We start from the raw sequence: 22,577 nt of genomic DNA, 5'->3' as shown, positions 1-22,577 counted from the left end.
AAGCTACAGAGGAGTAAAAATTGAAAGCAGGGTTAGAGGGAGGTGGTGCTAAACTGTGAGGCCTCTTTTAGAAAGCATCAACAATCTTGTTCTGGTTCTTCCTACATCCCAACTAATGATTCCCAAGTCAAATGTCACATCCCACCTTGCCGCCTATTCCCAACCTGCATTTGGCAATCTCTTCTTATCAGGATGTTACATCAGCAAGTTTTTTTTTCCTGTTAGATCACAACCATTGCAACTATTTCCTTAGGGAGTCAAAGTAGTATCCTGGAAAATACATTCTAGAGCTATGTACAGTTGAAACTAACAATACTCTCTAAATTCTGTTATAGTCTTACAATTCTTGAATTTGTAAATATTAAATGAGTTAACCAGATATGTAAAAAATTTATAAACTGCCTTATTGATCAAAATAAAAAGGGAACTCATAGCACATATGTGATAGATAGTATATACATGTGTGTTATTCTTCCAATATCAAATTCAATAAAATTTCTTATGGAATGTATGTTATGTTAAAAGCTAGCATTGATGTCATTACTTCAGTATGGAGATTTTTGCCTCAAAGTGTTTTTATTTTATATTTAGAAATTTTTCCTTAAAAATCAGGAATACACTAGACCAAAAATAATGGAAAAGTTTGAGTTTATATGAGAAATAACAAGTAAAAACAGTTCTTTGGTTCTATTTTGATTTTTTAAACTTTTCTTAAGGTATGAATTTTATGTCAATATTATATATATATATATATATATATATATATATATATATATAATATTTTGTCATGATATTAATGGTCATATAGAATACTAATTAATTCTAGAAAAAAAGGGCTTCATTTAGCTGCCTGTACATATTTTTGTGTTTGAGTCTCTATCAGTTTTCTTTAATGAATCATAACCAGGCCTAACAGCAATTTTGAAGTCTCCAGAAAGAAGATGGGGCTCCACAGCAATGATTCCATGTAGACAATAATAATATCACTAAGCTGATAAACATCACCCAAAGATCAGCTTTGGACTACAAAACCGGTCAGAACAATTTTGAGATGGCTAATTGAGATGATCCAGCCTCACAGACTACTCAAACAAGGACTTGAGATAAACCCTGCACTTGGCATTATGCAGAGACTGGACAACAAATGATATAGCAACCTCTCCAGGAACTTGTCAGTTAACCCAAAAATTTCTTTTCTTTTCATAACCCTAATGATACCTTTGCCCATAAACAGCAGGAAGCAATTTTAAGAACACCATGCCCACATTCCAAAGAGGTGGGGTTGGGTGGGTGGTTTTTGGACTTTCAGTGGGTTTCAGGTTTCCGTTAGTTGTCATTGTTTAGGAGGGTTGTTTGCAAGTTGTTGTTAATGGTAAGGAAAAGGGCTAAACATGGGAGATTAGATTTAAGATTCTTGTTAGAAAAAAAAAGAAAAGAAAAAAGAGGATATAGATAAGAGGTAGATTATTGAATCTACTAGAAAAATATAGAAATGAGAGAATAAAGGATACATTATTGAATCTACTCTAAAAAGAAAAGAGAGGATATAGATAAGATATAGATTAAAAGATAGATTATTGAATCTAATTTTAAAAGACAACTACTAGTTTTAAATTCTTTACATTGTATTGGCTTTTTATATATTGTATACAAATTATATATATTGAGATTGCTATTGTTAGAAAATACTGTACGTGTATTTCTAATCTTATGCAGGATATTGTACCTATACAGTTCGTTTAACAATGTAATGCAATTTGCTAATTGTTGAATGTTATTATTAGCAACTATTAGTACATAAATAAATAAAAGTTAGTATTTAGACATTACAATTGAACTTGTAGTCATATTAGGTATGTTTTCAAGCTTGAGCAGAGATATATTTTAGATAGGTCATCTTCAAATCCTTCAGAGATCTACAGATTATGGCATTTAAAAATGTTTTAATAACTTAGATTTTTTGTTTGTTTGTTTTTTTGAGACAGAGTTTTTCTGTGTAGCTTTGTGCCTTTCCTGAAACTCACTTTGGAGACCAGGCTGGTCTTGAACTCACAGAGAACCACCCACCTCTGGCTCCCGAGTGCTGGGATTAAAGACATGCGCCACCACTGCCCGGCATAACTTAGCTTTTTTATGACTATGAGAGATGTCTGCTCCTAGTGGCACCAATCTACTTCAGAGAACATATGGACATTGAAGACATTGCATATGGAATTAACTGTCATTGTGGTAAAAGTTAGCCCCTGGGCAAGAAAGTGCCCTCGCATTGACTGCTGACAGTATGTTATCCAAAATGGACAAACAGGACACAAAACAAAGGACTACTGATCCTTGCCAAGACAAGCATGGTTTTATCTTTGGCAACAAGTGTCCTCTGAGGACAGGACAATATGGCATCATTGCTGAAGTGGTTTTGCAATACAGAAAAGGTACAGTGCCCCTTTCTTTGAAGGTAGCTGAACAGGCAGTGGACTGGTGGCTTCTGGTGTACAGTGGAACAGTACCTGAAACAGTTATTCTTGAAAGAGTAACTAGGTTGATAGAATCTAACCTCTCAAAGATAGACTGACATTTAATGAAGGAGATGAAGCCACCCACAGGCCGAGAATAATGGGATACAGAAAAGAATAGGATGCCAAGATGAAACCACCAAGCCGAGAAGAATAGGGAGCCGAATTCCAAAAAATCAGAAATTTCCAGAATTTAAATTCCTGACTCATGACAGGATACTGGTGAAATTCAGGTTTATCTGGTACATGGAATATTTGGAGCAAATGTGAGGTTGAGCTGTAGGCCTTATGTACATCCTACTTCACAAATGAGTCTGTCAGATACACTAAGCCTGTATGCTGAAAATGATGCAGAGGAAACTTAGGTGACTGTCCAGGCAGCTGGCAGTTTCTGTCAACTAATATTTTTGGAAGTCACTTCTTTGCACTTCTTGTTTTGCTAGGTAATATTATTTCCTTCTAAGTTCTCTGAGGGAGTTGAAGACTAGAAGTTGTAGTAACTATTTTACTTGTTAAGAAATTCAGAAAAGAATCTCACTAAGAAAGTATAAAGTGTATAGATTTCAAAGACATTATAAGATAGTTTTCTGTTGGTAATACAAGATAGGATAGAAAGTGAATTAGGTCATTTTGGACACCCCAAAATAGGATAAGTAATGGAATATTTTCTCAGAATTTGTCAATTCAAATGGACTCAATATTGATATATTTATTGCTTGTATATATTTTATATAATCATTGTATTTATTGTAAATAGATTTTATATTATTTATAACTTTTTAATTTTTTTAATTTTAATAAGACAAAAAAGGGAAATGTGGTGATATTTTATTTATATGTTAATAAATAAAGTTTTCCTGGATATCAGAGAAAATAGAAAGACATTTTAAGTAAACACAAAAGTGAGGCAGTGATAGCACATGCCCTTAATCTTATCACTTGGCAGGCAGGGTCTCTGTGTATTCAAGGCCATACTAGGGAACAGAGCCAAGTGTGGTGACACATGCCTATAATCCCAGTACCAACCATAGAGACCTGGAGGTCTGTACAGATAGGCAGTGACAAAGATGTGAGGTAGCTGGGGTAATATAGCCAATGAGAGGGCAGAACAGCAAGGCACTAAAAGCCTGGGTAGACAGGAAATCATGGCATTTGGAAGCTGTAGAACTGATGAGGTAAGTTTGGTTGGTGGCTATTCATATTTCCTTTATCTCTAAGCCTTTCACCCCTATATTTGGCTCTGTGTTTTTATTCAATAAGACTACTTAGAAATTTGTCTATATGACATAAAGTCTTTCCCACCTAAGTTGCTTATGGTAATGGTGTTTCTCAGAAATAGAAAATAAAACAGGACACAAACTGATGGTAATAATTTTTTTAAGTTAAAATAAAACCTTCATGGTCAACAGTTATACTACTCCAATTCCTTGTATGTCATCAGGAAAATGAAGTGAAGTCCAAAGCTGATTATGAGTAAATATCCATCCCCAATGGCTTATAAACCTGATAAACTCTGTCATTTTATTCAAGAAGGGAAATATTTGGTCTACTAAATTTTTTACCTCACTGCAGCCATAAAATAAAAAGAAAGAGCTAGGAAGGGTTAAGGTTCTCAACAACCCATTCAGGGCATGTCTCCAATGATTTAACATTCCCTAACTCAGAATTCTGTCTCACTTAATAACAACAGAACAAAGACCCAAACCTTCAACACATAGGCCTTTGGAGGATAATCTATATCTGTACAATTTTATTGTTTCCACATCTCAAAAGGCACCTGTTTATCTCATATAGCTAAATACATTGAGTCCATAGTAAAGAGTCACCAAAGTCTTCAGAGTAATCAGCTTTGTCCATAAGACTAGGTCCAAAATCTCCTCTTAGATGCAAAGCAATTTTAGCTGTCATTTCTTGTAAAGATCACAAGAAAATGTACCAAATTCTAAAACAAAATGATACTGTGTTAGGATCTCCAGCTCTAAAATGAGGAATCATAGAAAAAAAAAGAAAGTAATCAAAACAATGTAAAACTGAAAATAATCATGGAAAAAGCCAAATACCACAGCTCCACGTCAAGTTTTACAGTCCTTAGTGGCATAACTTCAAAGGCAATGCTAAGGTTTACCTTATGGCCCTCTTGGCTGCATCCTTAAAGCTTCTTTGATGGGCTGTCTGTATTTGCTGTCTCCTGCTTATTCAGGCAAGAATTCCACATGCTTGGCATATTTAACCTTTTAGGGTCTCCATTGCAGCAGTTTATCTCATCTCTCACAATTCCAGGGTTCACCCTTCAGAAGCTATTCTCAGGAACTATGACATTAGTGTACATTGCTTAGCTTCTGAGATATCCCTTTGAATTCTCAGAGGAACATTGAGGAACCCATGAGTTTTTCATTCTATATGCCAGCAACACATGACCCCATGGTCTACAGCTACTTGGAACTACATCAAGAATGCATGCAGTAACTCTGAGTGCCTGGAGGGAAGAAGGGGAAGTGATTCCTAGGAAGCTATTCTCTTGACAGTTTGTGGGAGCAATGTGCCCTAGGGTTCTCTTCTCAAACAAATATCTTTTTTTACGAAACTGACATGTTACACCCTTAAGCCTGTCATACATTGGTCTTGAATATTTCTGAGTTGTCTTGAGGCATTTTTTCCTATTGATAAAGTGGGAAAAATAATTGGCTTTTTCTAAGAGTGTAAATATTTTTTGGAAGTACATTTTCCTTGTCATTACTTTAAATCTTTTCTTAAGTAGCGTTTTTCTTGTTGTTGAATGAATGAAGTGCTGCCATGGAATTTTCTCTGCTAGGCAAATTAGTCTGCCATCTTTAGTCTCAGCCTGCCTCAAAACCTCAACATATAAACATGACATAGTTTATGTTCATTACCTTTCATCCCATTCTCAATGAAAACCTCACATCTGCAGGAAGCATCAGGATCATAATAACATTCATGCATATTTCTATCATCGTTCTGGTCTTTGAGGCCCTAACCAGAATAACACATCAAGTAGCAAAGGCACAATTCTATGCTTTTTCTGGTCTGCTTTTCCAATTTCTTCAAACTCTTTTTCCAAACCAATTATCAAACCTTACAATTCATACTATCAAGTATATTCACAAGAGTGATTCCAATTATTGACATCCATTTTCAGTGGTAATTTTCTGCCACTACACCAAAATATCAGAGAAAATAAATGTATAATGAATACAGGTTTGGTTTAAATTACAATTGAAAGGTTTCAGTTCATTGACACTTGCTTTTGGTCTGTGGTGGCATAGTATTTCATGGTAGGAACATATAGCAGGTGAGTCTGTTAAGCACATAGTGGAAGCAAGCAGAGACGCAAGTACAAGTCTTAAACACTATTCAAGAGCCTTTGAACAATGACCTCACTTCTTTCATCTAGGTTCTAACTTCTGAAAGTCTCACCAATAATGTCAAGGTTTGGGGAAAAAAGATTCAACATGGGAGCTTCTAGGAAATTTTAACATCCATTCATTGTCTTCTAACCAGGAAGAAAGTCATTATTTTTTTTTCTTCAGCTCTCACATAGAGCATTAGACTAACTGATAAAATGTATAATCATTTTACAATGTCAATGGCTAGTAGCCTCATGGCATTACAAAAAAAAAAAAGACCATGTGTTCAGAATTGTTCTCTTCCTTTGTGTCTTCTAAACTCCATTGTGTAGCTTGAGATCTTCTCTCCAGCCCCTGCCAAGCCCTGTTAGTCCGACAACACATTTATAAAATAAATACATAGACACTTATATTATTTAAACTGCTTGGCCATTAACTCAGGCCTATCATTGTCTAGTTCTTACTCTTATATTTAGCCCATTTCTATTATTCTATACTTTGCCACGTGGCTTGTGGCTTACCAGTACCTTACATCTCACTTGTCATGGCAGCGCGGCTGGCAGTGTCTCCCTCCTGCCTTCCTCTTCTCCCAATTCTCCTCTCTCTTAGTCCCACCTATACTTCCTGCATGGCTACTGACCAATTTGTGTTTTATTTATATGGAGAGATTTCCACACCACTATTGTCCATTCATGCCAATATTATTACTTTAAGAACAAAGGTCTGAGGATGCTGACAATTTCTGGGAGGAAGGTTTAAGATCTTTATGGTTTTCTTAGATGTAATTGTTCCTATATTAGAAACTATCTTAATTTCATTTTTGTTGTTGTTGTTGCTGTGATTAAGTACTCTGACAAAAGTAACTTAAAGGAGAAATGATCTGTTTTAGCTCACTCTAAGGTGAGAAAGCATGGCAGCATGAGATTGTAGCAGATGGTCACAATGTGTCTGTAGCCAGAAAGCCGACAGTAATGGATATAACCTGGTGTTTAGCTTGCTTTCTGCATTTCAAACAGGGTAAGATCTCCTGCTGAGGGAAGATTCCTGCCCATAGTAAAGACCAGTTTTTGCATATAAATTAATGCACTAAAAATAACCCCCCCTCAGAAATGAATAGGTGCTTAACTCCCAGGTGATACTAGATTCTGTCAAGTTGACAATTACCATCACAAAGTTAACCATTACCATCACAAAGTTGATATTTACCATCACAATTAACCACCACAAAGGCAGTATGGATTCTTCAGAGAGACAGAACCAAAAATGAGGAGAAAATTGAACAGCCACACATGAAACAATGAAGTGTGTTACATGGATTGCTTAAAAAAAATCTTTAAAAATGGACCAGATATTGGGGTAAAGGCTGAAAGATCAGAGACAAAGGAACAAGCCACTGCCATGTCTTATCTCTAGGACTCCTCAGCCTGAAAAGCCTCTAGTTCCTGTCTCCTCATGCCTTATATACCTTTCTCTGCCCAGCAATCACTTCTTAGGAATAAAGGTATGTGTGCTTCTCAAGCAAAGGCATGAAATCTCAAGTGCTGGGACTAAAGGCATGTGATTCCCAAGTACTGAGATTGAAGATGTGTGCCACTACTGCCTGGCTGTTTCTCTCTGAGACTGATTTAATCTCATGTAGTCCATGCTGGCTTTGAACTCATAGGTATCCAAACAGATTTCTGCCTCCTGAGTGCTAGGATTAAAGGTATGTACCACCATTGCCTGGCCTCTATGTTTAATCTAGTAGCTTGTTCTGTCCTCTGATCTTCAGGCAAGCTTTATTTGATACACACTATATCATCACATTAGTGAGTCCTTTTTACAAAGCAAATATAAAAATAGAGGGTTGGAGAGATGACTCCACTTTTATGAATGCATACCACTGTTACAGAAGACTCAAGTTCACTACCTAGTCTACAAGTTGGGTGGATCCCAACCACCTGAATCTCTGGCTCCAGCAGATCCAGTGCTCTATTCTGGCCTCTGCTGGTACTTGTATATGTGTTCACAAACACACACAGAAACATAATTTAAAGTAAAGTGAAATATTTTAAAGCATAGACAAAAGTTCTAATTTAATTAATGAACTAAAGCTGTAAAACTCTAGGGAAAACATTTATAAAAAATATGGACAGTACATTGTATTTGGTTATTATGTTATAAATCTAGAATTGTAAAAAGTTCTTGTTCCTTTAATAGGCATTGACTTCTTTATTCCCCTTTGTCTTTGCTCTTCTTTATAAATTAATGCACAATATCAATTTCTTATCATACCATCCTGGATGTATAGTGTGTGTGTGTGTGTGTGTGTGTGTGTGTGTGTGTGTGTGTGTGTGTGTGTGTGTGTCTATGGTGTGTGTGTCTATGGTGTGTGAAGAGACTAAATTTGTATCTGAGATAAATGACTATATTCAAATATATTCTATATCATGATAAATTTATAGCTGGCATTACACTTTTTCTTGTCACACACCTCGTCTTGTTTTTTGCGTTAAATTAATAGTCATTCATAGTATCCACGTGTAAGCATTCATTCAGGGTCACAAAATTGGGAAATCAAAATTACATCAGCAATAAATACAAATTTGTTTACACAATTTTCATTACAGAAATTGATTTGCAGATCTTATCTGTTGACATATCTTTGCTTTGTAAAACTGATGAGCTTATTGACTTTAGCATCATCATGATTAATTTTTTATTTAGGTAATTTGTTCTTATGGCACTGGGAAGAGGATATTAATTAGGAACTGTTCACTTTTAACTGTCCTGTTTTCTCCAGTGAAGGTAATGACAGGACATACTGTATTCAGCTTTTAAATTTTAGGTTATTATATGGATGTGACTCTTAGATGAAAGATTTGAAAATGTTAGGCCAGTCACTAAGGAGTTAATCTTCAATGTTATAAAAAGTCTTTTGTGTTTCACAATAATTTTAAAAAGAAAAAAAAAAAACCTGAACACTAAGTGAATACAGAGACCTGCATTCTAAACATGGTGGATGCCATTCTGATTCTTGATAGCTCAACTCATCCAAGGAGTTTGTAACAATTTTCTTGTTGTTGTAACTTTTTATAATTCTTTCCTTCTAGTATATTTCCTGTCAACTATTCCTCATGAATCCATTTCATCAGGAACTTGATTACATCAGGGAAGTCTGTTTATATAAATATTAAGTACTCCCCCCTCTGCTCTCTCTTTCTTTCTCTCTGCTTTATGAATACATATTCAATGTGATTAGCTACCTCAGTGTTTGTCATACCTTCCCACTATATTAGAGTATATCCATATCCATTTACACTGTAAGACCAAATAACTTCTTAATTCCCTAAAATGTTTTATAATGGTGTTTAATGACATTTTGACATGGCAATGAGAAAAGTAATTAACACTTCCTTTTATATATAACTAATGTTTAAAGAGATATTTCTAGGAGTGCCTATGAGCTGAAACTAAACATTAAATATAAAGAAACCTCTTCCTTTACATACTTACTAAACAATTATCTATTTAGGGACTCCTGAACACTTACCTTCTCATTTATAGTTTAGCCTTAGATTTTACTCCTGTGAAAAGTAAGACCTGTGAAAAAGACCTTCACTGAAAATCTGTCTAGCATAGTTGAAAACATCAAACTGCCTTATTTCTTTGAAAGAAAATATTTTTTCTTATCATTTCTTCCCAAGTTACTAGTTTTGTCTGGTTTCTCTCTCAACTATGATCATTTTTCTTTTGCATCAGTTGCCTGCCTAATATTTTTCGATGTTTTGATAAATACCCTCATGTAGCCTCTTTTTATTATTTTAAAATATGTTTAAATGTTTGATATTCACAGTAAAGGGGAAAACCTTAAAATACAAAGAAAAATGAAGCAGTTCAGTTAAACATGGTCTTCTAGGTCCTGCTTGTAGGCACAAAGCTTTCTACTCCGTGTAGTAGAGACTATTTTGTGTGTGTCATACTTTTCCATACATTGTAACTATTGCTCTTACTAAACCTTAAGCTACATGAATATTTTGACAATCCAACATATACTTCCCCAACTCAGTTCATTATGGTATTCTAACTTTCCTTAGAAGTAAACATATTCAGAGTAGGCAAAATGAATTAAAGTACTTATCATATAGGTCCTTCCATTGCTTAGTTATAGTTACCCCAAGGTATTTTACATTATTTGTGGCTGTTGTAAATGGTGATGTTTCTCTGATTTCTTTCTCAGCACTTTTATCATTTGTATATAGGAGGGTTACTGATTTTTTTTTAAGTTAATCTTGTATCCTGCCACCTTACTGAAGGAATTTATCAGCTGTAGGAGCTCCCTGGTAGAATTTTTGGGGTCATTTATGTATACAATTATATCATCTGTAAGTAGTGAAAGTTTGATTTTTCCTTTCCAATTTGTACCCCTTTGATCTCCTTTTGTTGTTTTATTGATCTAACTAGAACTTCTGGTACTATATTATATAAATATATACGGGAGTGTGGACAGCTTTCTTTTGTTCCTGATTTTAGTGAAATCTCTCTGAGTATCTCTCCATTTAATTTAATCTTGGCTGTTGGCTTGCTATAAATTGCCTTTATTATGTTTCTACTCACTCATGAGTGGATACTAGATGTAAAACAAAAGATAACCAGACTGCAACATACAGCTTCATGGAGGTTAGCTAGCAGGAAGGGCCCTAGAAGGATGCATGGATTGCCCAGTGAAAAAGAAATAGATGAGGTCACATGAGTGAACTGTGGGTGAGTGGTCCAATAGAGGGCAAGGGATGGGGGATGAGAACATAGCAGAATGGGAGGTTTGAGCTGGAACAGGGACAGAGTGGGAGAGCAAGGAAAGAGATATCATGATAAATGAAGACATATGGGAATAGGGAGAAACAGGGTGCTAGGGAAGTTCCCAGGAATCCACAAGAATGACCCCACCTTAGACTACTGGCAATAGTCAAGAGGGTGCCTATTTTGGTGATCCGATGGCTGAATACCCTAACTGTCATCATAGAGCCCTCACCCAATAACTGATGGAAGTGGATGGAGTGATCTATAGTCATGCACCAGGCCAAGCTCCAGGAGTCCAACTGATGGGAGAGAGGAGGGATTATATGAGCAAAGGATATTGAGATAATCATGGGAAAATATAGAGAGATGGTCAGCCAAACTAGTGGAAATGCATGAACTGTGGACCAATAGTTGAGGAATCCCTATGGTACTGGACTAGGCACTCTAGATAGGATAGACAGTTGTTTATCTTGAATTGTTTAGGGGGGGGCAGGCAGTGGGATTGGGGCCTGTCCCTTGTCCATGAGCCAGCTTCTTGTAGCCTAGTGCCTATGGTGGGAGACGTTACACAGCCTTGGTGCAGGAAAGAGTGACTTGGACCTGCCTCTACTGAATGTGCCAGGCTCTGCTGACTCTCCATGGGAGACCTTGCCTTGGAGGAGGTGGGAATGGGTGGGGTTGGAGGGAAAGCCTGGGGAGCGAGAGGAGGGAGGTCAGGGGACTCTGTGGTTGGTATGTAAAATGAATAGAAAATCTCTTAATAATAATAAAAATACCATCCTTTGTACAATTAAAAAAAAAAAGAAACTAGCTTCATGAGGGACTTAACAAGAGTTACTCCAAGAAGACAAAAAATGTAATTATTGGAGCACCACTAGAAGTTCTCCCATAAGTGACATTTGTCACTGTTGGATCACTTGCCTGGAAGACATGGAACAGAGAAGGTTTGGTCCAGATTAGGGGAAGTAGTAAGCTTTCCCAGAGTCAGGTAGTAATTACTTTTAAGAGGGGGAGTATTCAAATAATTTACTTTAATAATTTATCATTTTAATTATGGTGAAAAATGTTCTGCCTCTGTCATATATAAAGTAACCAGCACATATGTAGAAAGTCTAGATGGAGAGAGGAAAATTTCTTTCAAAATATTAAAGTATGGAGAATAGGTTTTGAGCAGCTTTTTGATGTTATAGACCCAAGCCTTTAAACTGCCAAGAGACCATGTATGAGAAGTCACAATTGGTCACATGTAGAATATCACTCATTTTGGAACAAAAACCAGCTACAGATGTCCAGCTAGACATTGCATGCCCATCATTGAGGCCCAACTCATATTCAGTTTCCAAAGGACTGTTTTATTTGGTTTTTGTTTTAGTTGACTAGTGTAGATTATTCACCTCAAGATACACATGTGCATAGTTCCTTGCCCTAAAGCAGTTTCTAGTCTCTCCTGTGCTCACTCTCCTTAGGCCATCCATCCCTCTAGGAATTCTATTTAGCTTTAGGTCACTTGCAGTTCTTCTTACCTTGATACCCCATTGTTATAGCATAGGCCCTCTTCCTGTAAGTGATTATAAAATGTCAGTCTACTTGCCTTTGTTCTAGGATTAGTATGGATATACCTCAGTGAGATTTACACACTGACATAATTTGAAGGGTGCTCATCAAAGAGGCTCATTTGATGCCCTTCCCTCATCCTTCTCATGGAGGCACTCTACTTATCTCTATCATATCCTTCTCCCTCTTAATGAAACCTTTCATATGATAAGTTAACATTTACCTTTTGGGGGAAAAAAAAACCTGCCACCAGCTTTCCAACATTGTTACTGTTTAATGTGTTTACCAGGTATCCATAGGTACTAGAGGCCTTCACAATTTCAGGTCTTTTTGGATTTCATGAGTTTCTTTCTTTTTGTTTATATGTCAGATACTCTTTATGATTTTCAAGCACCTTGCTGATTTATTTCTTTGCAAAGACAAATAGATACATAGAGTAAGATGCCAGACTTAAATAAGATGCTGAAATAAGCACAGTGTGAGTCAACAACAAACATTAATATTACATGGGAAAAAATGAGAATCAGATCAGAATTTGTTAATATAGAAAAATAATCTAGCTAAACAATTGTGTTTATATGTCTCAAAACTTGAACAAATCAATAATGCTTCAGTACATTTTTAAAGAGGTTGCATAGCAGTATTACAGTGTCTATCCCCTTCTCAGGGAGTTTTTGAAAAATAAATTGGAGATACTTGTTGTTTAATGTATTATAGGATAATAGATAAATTTAGACATAGTGGAAAATACCTCTTCCTTCAATGCTTCTTACTCTGTTTCCCCATTGACTCAAGACATTCAAAGATATAAATGAACTTGCCTGGAAGGTGGTGATTGTCAAAGATTTGAAAGATTATCAGAAGTTGACAACATTAAGGTAGATTGAAAGTGACTAATATGAGAACAAGACATTATCTGAGCCAATATGAGACAGATAACTTAAAGAAGAGATGTAGCACTCACCCAATGGTATCCTAGGGGTCTGGTATGTTTATGTATATGAAACATAACACAAAAGGAAGTTATAGAAAACCGGTTGTTATAATGACATTGGTTTGTGGCCAGCTACATATGTTATACATTCCAGGTAACAACAGTGACAAGCAGTAGAATGTTTTTTTTTTTTTTTTAATTGAAGTTGTTTATTGTATTTATTGACTCAGCGAGTCTGCAGAAATCTTTTGCCTTGGGTCAGAAAGACCTAGTTGACTGTGAAATAAAGATTCCTTTTTTTTCCCATGCCAAATAAAATTTACTCTATTTCAATTTTGAGTCTGTGAAATATCTTAAATCTTTCCTCAAAGCTCAAAAACTCTATAGTGATCTAGAGAGCAACAATGAACAGAGGAACAGTTCAGGACTGCAGTGGGTGTCCTTCATAAAGTAAATGAAAATTTTGCCATCCAAGGGAAAGTAGGTATTGCCCTAATATATTGGCAATAGTTAGGCATGATAGGAAATATATCACATTTTCATTATACACTCATAAGGTGATGTCAATGATTGTCCTCTGAGGTACATGTTCTTCCCTGTCTTCAAATGGCTATTACCTTTCTCATACAACTAACTATTTAATTCATTTATTAGCACCTTATTATTTTCTCCACAATGAACTCAGATCCCTGATACCCTACTGTGGTAGAGTTGTATATTTTGTCACATGAATTTCTTCTCTTTATCTTTATTTCCATTTATATGTATGTGTTTGTGTACATACATACATACAGGTACCCACAGAAGCCAGAAGATAGCATTAGGTCCTCTAGAGCCGAAGTTACTGGCAATTGTGAAATACTCAGTATGTGGTGGGAGCCAATATAGTATCCTTTCCAATAAGCGCAAGTGCTTTAATGACAGATCTCTCTAGACTTGCCATATTATTCCCAACCCTTCTTACATTTTTAACTCTCTAGATCATTACATCCACCACTGCCTGGCCTAATTTGTTTTGTATATCAGAGGTTACAGTCCTTTGAGGGGAACCAAGACAGGAACTTACAGGCAAGAAATAAAGCAGAAACTACAGAGGAATGCTGACTACTGTCTTGCTCTTATGGTTGGCTCAAGCTGCTTTTTCATACCAAGCAGGACCACCTGCCCAGGGGTAGCACAACCCCAATGTTATATTCCCTTCTACAGCAATCATTGAAAGATGTCTTTTCCTTTCAGATGACTCTAGCTAGTATTAAGTCTACAAAAACTAGCCAGCACAATATGTTAATGTTCATATAAAGCCAAGGAATTCAAAATATGCCAACTTTTAAAAAAGAATAACAGTAAGTGCTCCAAGCTGTTTTGATCATTTTGTAGCCTTTGGAGCTGGTTTAGTTCTATGCACTTTCTTTTTTTTTAAATTTATTTTCTTTATTATTATGTGTTTTAAATTTTATACATCAGCCATGGGTTCCCCTGTCCTCCACCCTCCCGCCCCCACCCCCACTTTTCCCCCAGCACCTCCCCTCCATTCCCATGTCCTCCAGGATCAAGGCACCCCTGGGGATTCATTTAAACCTGGTGGATTCAGTACAGGCAGGTCCTGTCACCTCCTTCCAGACTGAGCAAAGTGTCCCTGTGTAAGCCCAAGGTTTCAAACAGCCAGCTCATGCACTAAGGACAGATCCTGGTCTCACAGACTGGGTGCGCCTCCCAAGCAGATCAAGCTATTCAATTGTCTCATTTATCCAGAGGGCCTGATCCAGCTGGGGGCTCCACAGCCTTTGGTTCATAATTCATGTGCTTCCATTCGTTTGGCTATTTGTCCCTGTGCTTTTTCCAATCTTGGATTCAACAATTCACACTCTTGCAGACCCTCCTCTTTCTCGACAGTTGGACACCTGGAGCTCCATCTGGGGCCTGGCTGAGGATCTCTGTCTCCACTTCCATCAGTTATTAGACAAGAGTTCCAGCATGACAGTTAGGGTGTTTAGCCATCTGATCACCGGACTAGGTCAGATCAGGCTTTCTCTTGACCATTGCCAACAGTCTACAGAGGATGTATCATTGTGGATTTGGGGGGACCTCTCCAGCAATCTGCCTAATCCTGTTCTCATGTGGTCTTCATTTATAATGGTCTGTTATTCCTCGTTCTCCCTTTCTGCTCTTGATCCAGCTGGGATCTCCTGGTCCCCTAAGCTTTCTTTTCCTCAAATCTTGTGGAGTTTGGAGCACTTACTGGTATGAGAAAATAGATGTCATGTGTCTCCTTCCAATGATCCATAGACAGTCATTCTTAATGAAAAAATCTGCTTTTGAAGTCTTGGAGTAGGTCATCTCTATCCTCCTCTGCATTTGGAAAAGTTTTTTTTTTTTTTTCTATCCCAAATACTTACCATAATTCTCTTACTTCCATGTATTCCTCAGTCCTTAGAATTCTTGTGCTACTGCAAACTCTAATACAAAGAGGCTTTCACTGATGGAAGTGTGACCTGGATGTGGTAACCCTTTTCCCCTTTGGTGATTTTGATACTTGGTGTCCAACTTAGAATTGAAAACATGGCAATGTCTTCTGAGACTCTTAAAACACCTGTCTGTCTTTTCAATAAGATCCTGTTAATTGCATTCCATTCTTTCCACTTTGATATCTCAAAATCTTATAAATGAGAAAAAAGAATAACAGATTAAAGAATTCATAATTCTATGCTTTAGAATTTACTACAAAGCAACAATAATAAAAATGTATCATCTTAGCACAAACTGAAGCACATTGATCAATGGAATAGTATAGAAATGTTAGAAGAAAAACAATTTATTTACTGTCAAATTGCTACTTTTTAATTTTTATTTTATGTGTATGAGTATTTTGCTTGCATGGATGTATGTGCACTGTGTGTGTACATGGTGGCTGTAGAGGCCAGAAGGTGCTGAATCCTCTGCAACTGGAATATAAGAGTTGTAAACTACCATGTGGGTGCTATGAATGGATCCTGGATGGTCTAAAAGAGGAGCAAGTGTTATTAACCATGGAGCAATCTCTCTAGCCAAATAACTTGAAAAGTATGCCAAGATAATTGAGTGGGGGGAAAGGACAATCAATTTTAGAAAATGAGAGTAAAACCATATACTCATATGAAAAAAATCCAGAAACAACTTTATAATATATAGGAAAGAAATAAAAATGGATCAAATTCATAGTAAAGAGCAAATTCTTAACAATTTTAAGATATGACCATAGCCTGAAAGCTTTATAACATTGTACATAGGATGGAAAAATAATCATTTAGATGTGACACTGGTATCACATTATACAAATAAAAAATAGATAAGACTGTATAAAAATTAAAACTTCTCTGCCATATGATAATTCCAACAGCCTTAAAATGTCACTCATAGAATAGGGGGAAGAATATTTACATGTCTCATGTTTGATTAGAGGATATTGCCCAGCATACATAAGGAAATAAAATTCCAAAAAAGAATCACAGCATAAAAATGGGTTAATGATTTAAGCAACAATTATCCCACAGATGACATGCAAATGCCCAATTAGTACACATAAATATGCTCAATGTTTCTAACAATTAGTCATCTAAAAATCACAATCAGAAGACCCCATTTTATACATAACAATGACAACTACAAAATAACTGAAAAAATTGCTGGTGAAGGATATTAAGAAACTGAAATATTTGTGTTTAGGTGGTAGAAATATAAAATTGTGCAATCATTATGAGTGTGATATTTAGGATAGGTGAATAAACAAAATGTCATGTAATAGTTAAATGGAATATTATTAAACTATTATTCCAACTGTTATTCGATTTAAATGAAAAGACTTGACATATGTTCAAAAAAAATATCAGGATTTCAAAATCACATGTGTTTTGAAATGTTCACACACAAAAGGTAAGTATCTGAACATACTCTTGTAATGTGCCTAGAATAGTCCTGCTTTCAGATGCAGAAAATGCAAAGTCATTGTCAGGTACTGGGAAATAAAAGTGTGAAGTTATTTAATTAATATAGAGTTCTAGCTTGGGATCAATAAAATATTTTGGATTACTGTATTAGTGATGATAATTATATATGATTATATATTAGTGATATATATATATATATAATTAGTGATCATAGAAATAAATATAACATATATTAAGTATATTACTTATCTTTTTTTATTTATTTATTTTTTCATTTTACATACCAACCACAGGTCTCCTTCTCTTCTCTTCTCCACTCCCCCTACCTTTCCCCTACTTCAACCCTCACCCACTTCTAATAGGAGGTAATCAATATAGGTTGGCTTACCAAGTTGGGACAGGACCAAGCCCCTCCCCACTGCATAAAGGCTGTGCAAGGTATCCCACCATAGGGAATGGGCTCTAAAATTCCAGTTCATGTACCTGAGGTAAGTCCTGGTCACACTACCAGGGGCTCCATAAACATATCAAGCAACACAACTCCCACCCACATTCAAGGGGCCTAGTGTGGTCCCATGCCTGTTCCCCAGCTGTCTGAGCTTCCACTAGCTTGTGTCAGCTGTCTCTGTGGTTTTCCCCATCATGATCTTGACACCACTTGCTCCTCCCTCTATTCAACCAATTCCATCGTTACTGGATGTAGGTTCTATGATGAGAAGTAGGGTAGTCACCAATCTGATTCCAGACACAGTTTCAGACTGTCAAGACATCTAGCCTCATAGATTGAACAACTACTGAATTTTTGGTCTATTCCTTGTTAGACAACTATTGTTGGATTATGCAGCATCACATCATGTATTCATATCAAGGCTGGCTTTGGAATTTGAGTGTGCTTCTCTCCTTCTCTAAACCCAAGCATGTCTGTTAAAAGAAATTCCAAAATCTCTGTCTCATGTCAGAAGAGCCACCTGATATGGGACAGAAGAAAAACCAAAATACAGAGGTTATTTTATTGCCATTATTCTCATAAAATATTGGTTTTATTTTGACTAACACATTTATTAAGGTATAAATGTTATCTCAAAATTTGTAAGACTAATACTTTAAACTTTTTGTCATGTTGTTAATTGTCATATAGAATACTAACTAATTCTAGAAAAAGGATTTATCTAGGTACCTGCACATGATTTCAGGTTTGAGTCTCTATCAGGTAATTAAGAATTAAGTTTTTGTATTCTGTATGTCCATAACAAATATTGATCCTTTAACCTCTTCGAGATTTGCTGCATCTGATGACAGTTAAAATGTTTAAGTTTTCTGCTGTGATCCATGACCATGCCTAACAGCAACCTTTGAAGTCTCCAAAGAAGTATCGGGACCCACAATGACGATTCTACCAGAAATATGATAATGCCACTAAGCTGACAAATACCTTTTAAAGATTGGCTTTAGACTACAAATTGCTCAAGACAGTAATAAGAGGACTAGCTGAGATGGTTCAGTCTAACAGAGTACTCTTGCTAGGACTTGGGATAAGCCCTGCATTTTCCCATTATGCAGAGACTAGACAACAAATAATAAAGCTACATCTCCTAGGACTTGATAATTATCCTAATCTTTTTATCAGGGTCCCCTAAAGATTCCACCACCCTCAGATAGCAGGAAGTAATTTTAAGAAAACAACACCCACATTCCCAAGAGTTGGGTCTGGAGATTTTTGGTCATTCAGTGGGTTATGGATATTTGTCATTGTTTAGGGTGGTTGGTTACAAATTGTTATTGGTAATGGTCAAGAAAAAAAGCTGAACAAAGCAGATTAGATTTAGGGTTTCTGCTTTAAAAAGGAAAAGAGGGGATATAGATATGATAGTATAAAAAGGGGATTATTGAATCTTCTTTTAAACCAAAAAATCAACTACTGGTTTTAAATATTTTACATTGGCTTGGATTTTTGTATATTAATACAAATTTGAGTTTATATTGTTAGAACACACTGTACATACATTTCTACTTTTGTTCAAGGTATTGTACCTATAAGGCTCATTTAACAATGTAATGCAGATTTATAGTCCTTGAAAGTTACTATTACAATCTATTTAGAATAATAAACAAATGTAGGTTAGTAGTTAGTCATCTACTACAATAAAAATTGTAGTCATATTTGGTATGTTTTCTAGTTCAAACAGATATATATATTAGGTAGAGAGGTCATCTTTAAACACCTCAGAGAGCTATGGAATATGGCATTTAAGATGTTTTAATAATATAGATTCTCTTTTTAAATGATAATGAGACATGTTTGCTCCTCACAGCACCAGTCTTCTTCAGAGAAGATGATGGGCATCAAAGAAACTTCATATGGAATTTACGTTCTTTGTGGAAAAAGTTAGCCCCTGGGCCTCAATTGCAGACAGTGTGCTATCTAAGTTGGACAAACATGACACAAATGGAAGCCTGCCAAACTTTCCCAAGACAAGATAGGGCAGCTTCCTGCTTCATAGAAAAGTTTGTCCTATATTCTAATCCTGTAGGCCAAAAATGTTATAGAGGAATGTTATAACCCAATGTTATAGAGAAAACTTGGGTGACTGTCCAGGTTCAGGCAGCCAGCTATTTCTGTCATTTCTCATACTTTTTTATATCATTTTCTCTGCACTTCCTGTTTAGTCAGTTAATATTATTTTCTTCTCAGGTCTCTGAGGGAGTTGAAGACTAGATGGGTATAGTTATAGTTTTCCTTGTTAACTAATTCAGAAAACAAACTAAAGAAGTGTAAAGTGTATGGATTTGTATGACATCAAAAGATAGGTTTCTGTTTATAATGCAAGTTAGGATAGAATGTAAATTAGATACAATACTTTGGACTCACCAAGACAGGATAGATATGGAGTATTTTCTCTGAATTTGTCAAATTTTATGAACTAGATATTGTTGATATAATTATTAGCTGTATATATTTATATATAGTTTTAGTTATACTGATTTTATATAGTTTTCTATGTTAGATATTACCTTCTCTTTTTATTTTAGACAAAAATGGGGAAATGTTGTGATATTTTGTTTGTGTTTTGACAAATAAAGTTTTTCTGAAGATTAGAGGATGGAACAACCATATAACTTATGATAGCTAATATATAGGTTTGGAGGTCTATACAGACATGAGACAGGAAGTGATAAGGCTGGGCAGAGAGTGGAAATGTTAGGCAGGACATAACTTACAGAGCTCTTGGAACTGAGTTCAATATTAATTGATGAAAGTTAGGAATTTCACTGAAAATATTGTAAACTATGTTTTTGGTGATTAAATTGTGGCCAGAGACATGGAGTAACCTGTTACAGAATACTATTTAAGGCATGTTAAATTTGTTTATGCTGTGGAATATTTGTTTAATGATGCAAGGCTGTGTTGTATTCCTTTTTGTTGCATTTATTTAACTCTGTGAAATTGTGTTACTTTGCCTGTCTAAAACACCTGATTGGTCTAATAAAGAGATGAACAGACAATATCAAGGCAGGAGAAAATATTGGTGGGGCTGCCAGGCAGAGAAAGAGAGAAAGATCAAGGAGTGAAAAAGGAAGGGATCAACCAACCAGCTTCACAGCCAGACATGGGATAAGAAGGAAAGAGAAGATATACAGAAATAGAGAAAGGTAAAATCTTAGAGGCAAAAGGTAGATGGGATAATTTAAGTTAAGAAAAGCTGGCAAGAAACAAGCCAAACTAAGGTCAGGAATTTATAACTAAGAATAAGTCTCCACGTGTGACTTACTTGGGAGCTGGGTGGCAGGTCCTCCAAAAACCCAAAAGTATAAAAGAGAAAAAGAACCTAACAGCAATAACCTGACCCACGCTTACACTAAAAGTAAGACCTAAATATTTCCTAATTAAATATTTGTGTAATTTCATTGAGTATAACTGACACATTTCAAATCAACCAATCCAGTGATTTTCTGACAGGGTGACTTAAAGTGCTCATACATTTCTTTTAGAATTTTTTTCCCTTTCATAAACTAAAAGTATATGCTGCTTGTTAGATTAGTCTTCCCAAATATGTTATTAGGAAAGAGGTATAACTAGATGCAAACACATACATAGCTAGTTAGCCAACTAACTAAATAAGAAATTTAATTAAAATAAGATGCTTAAATTTTATCCTATGTAAAGTTAACCAAATGTTTCAAATATCTAAAGAGGCAACAAAAAAACTCTTAGAAGAAAGTGTAGGGTGATCTTTTCATTGTAATGAATTTGATAAGTACTTTTTGTCTGTGGAACAAAAAACATAGAAAAATTAAAAAAAAAATCGTTAAATTGGAATATAATGAATCTTGAAAATATAGTGCATTAAAGGACAATGTCAGTAGGGTGAAAAGGATACAAATAGAATTGGAACAAATTCTAAACTAATAAAAAAAAGAAAATAGCAAAAGTTCACCAATTTCTTTGTCCATGATAAGTAATTTTAATAATAATATAGTTTCCATCTAATCATTTGGTAAAGATCAATATCATTTTGTAAGAAAAAAATAGTCTAAAATTATATACAAAGAAAATGGGAAGAACAAATAGTTCCGCCTTCTGTAGTTATTTTATATTGCTAAAAATTGTGCCTAATATCTAGATTGCTCAATATATGAGGTAAAGTATCATATCTCATATATACAGAAAGAAAAAGCATAGTATATGTTTGGGATAATTTTATATGGTTTCAGGCATCCATCAAGGGTCTTAGAATATATTCTTTGCAGGTAAGTGTAAATTGAGCACAGTATCTGTCCCACCAGCAATTCCCAAATACCCAGTAGCCACTTTCCAAATTATCACACAGAGGCTTATATTAATTATAATTGTTTGCATGATGGCTCAGGCTTATTATTAATTAGCTCTGATATTTAAATTAACCAATTCCTATTAATCTATTTATTGCTACATGGTCCTTGGCTTACTGGTCCTCCAACATCCTGCTTCTTGGGCAGCTTCCACTAACTCTGCTCTCTATTCCCTTCTTTAGTTTGGTTGTCCTGCCCATACTTCCTGCCTGGGTATGAGCCAATCAGCTTTATTATTAACAATGAGAATAATACATTTTCATAGTGTACAAAAAACTGTTCCATATTGGGTACGGGATGAATATAGTTATAGTGATAATGTTGATATTAATGTGTAGTCTTAGGGAAGGATGAGAAAGAAAAGCTTATGGCTTAAGAGGAATGTATTCATGTGTCAAGTTGACAAGGAATAAGTAGTGCTGACTAATTTTATGTCAACTTGACACAAATTAGTGTTATCTGAAATGAAGGAACTTCAATTGAGAAAATGCTTCCATAAGATCAGGCTGTAGGGCATTTTCTTAATTATTGATTGATTGTGGGTGGTACCATCCATTGGCTGGTGGTCCTGGGTTATATAAACTTTCATCCAATAACTGATGGAAGTGGATACAGAGATACTCAGCCAGGCCCCAGGTGGAGCTCCAGGTGTCCAACTGTCGAGAAAGAGGAGGGACTGTAA

The sequence above is a fragment of the Onychomys torridus genome, chromosome X (assembly GCF_903995425.1).
Source record: "Onychomys torridus chromosome X, mOncTor1.1, whole genome shotgun sequence".
Taxonomy (NCBI): Eukaryota; Metazoa; Chordata; class Mammalia; order Rodentia; family Cricetidae; genus Onychomys; species Onychomys torridus.
The sequence above is the reverse complement of the archived record's forward strand: the minus strand, read 5'-3'. Positions refer to the sequence as shown.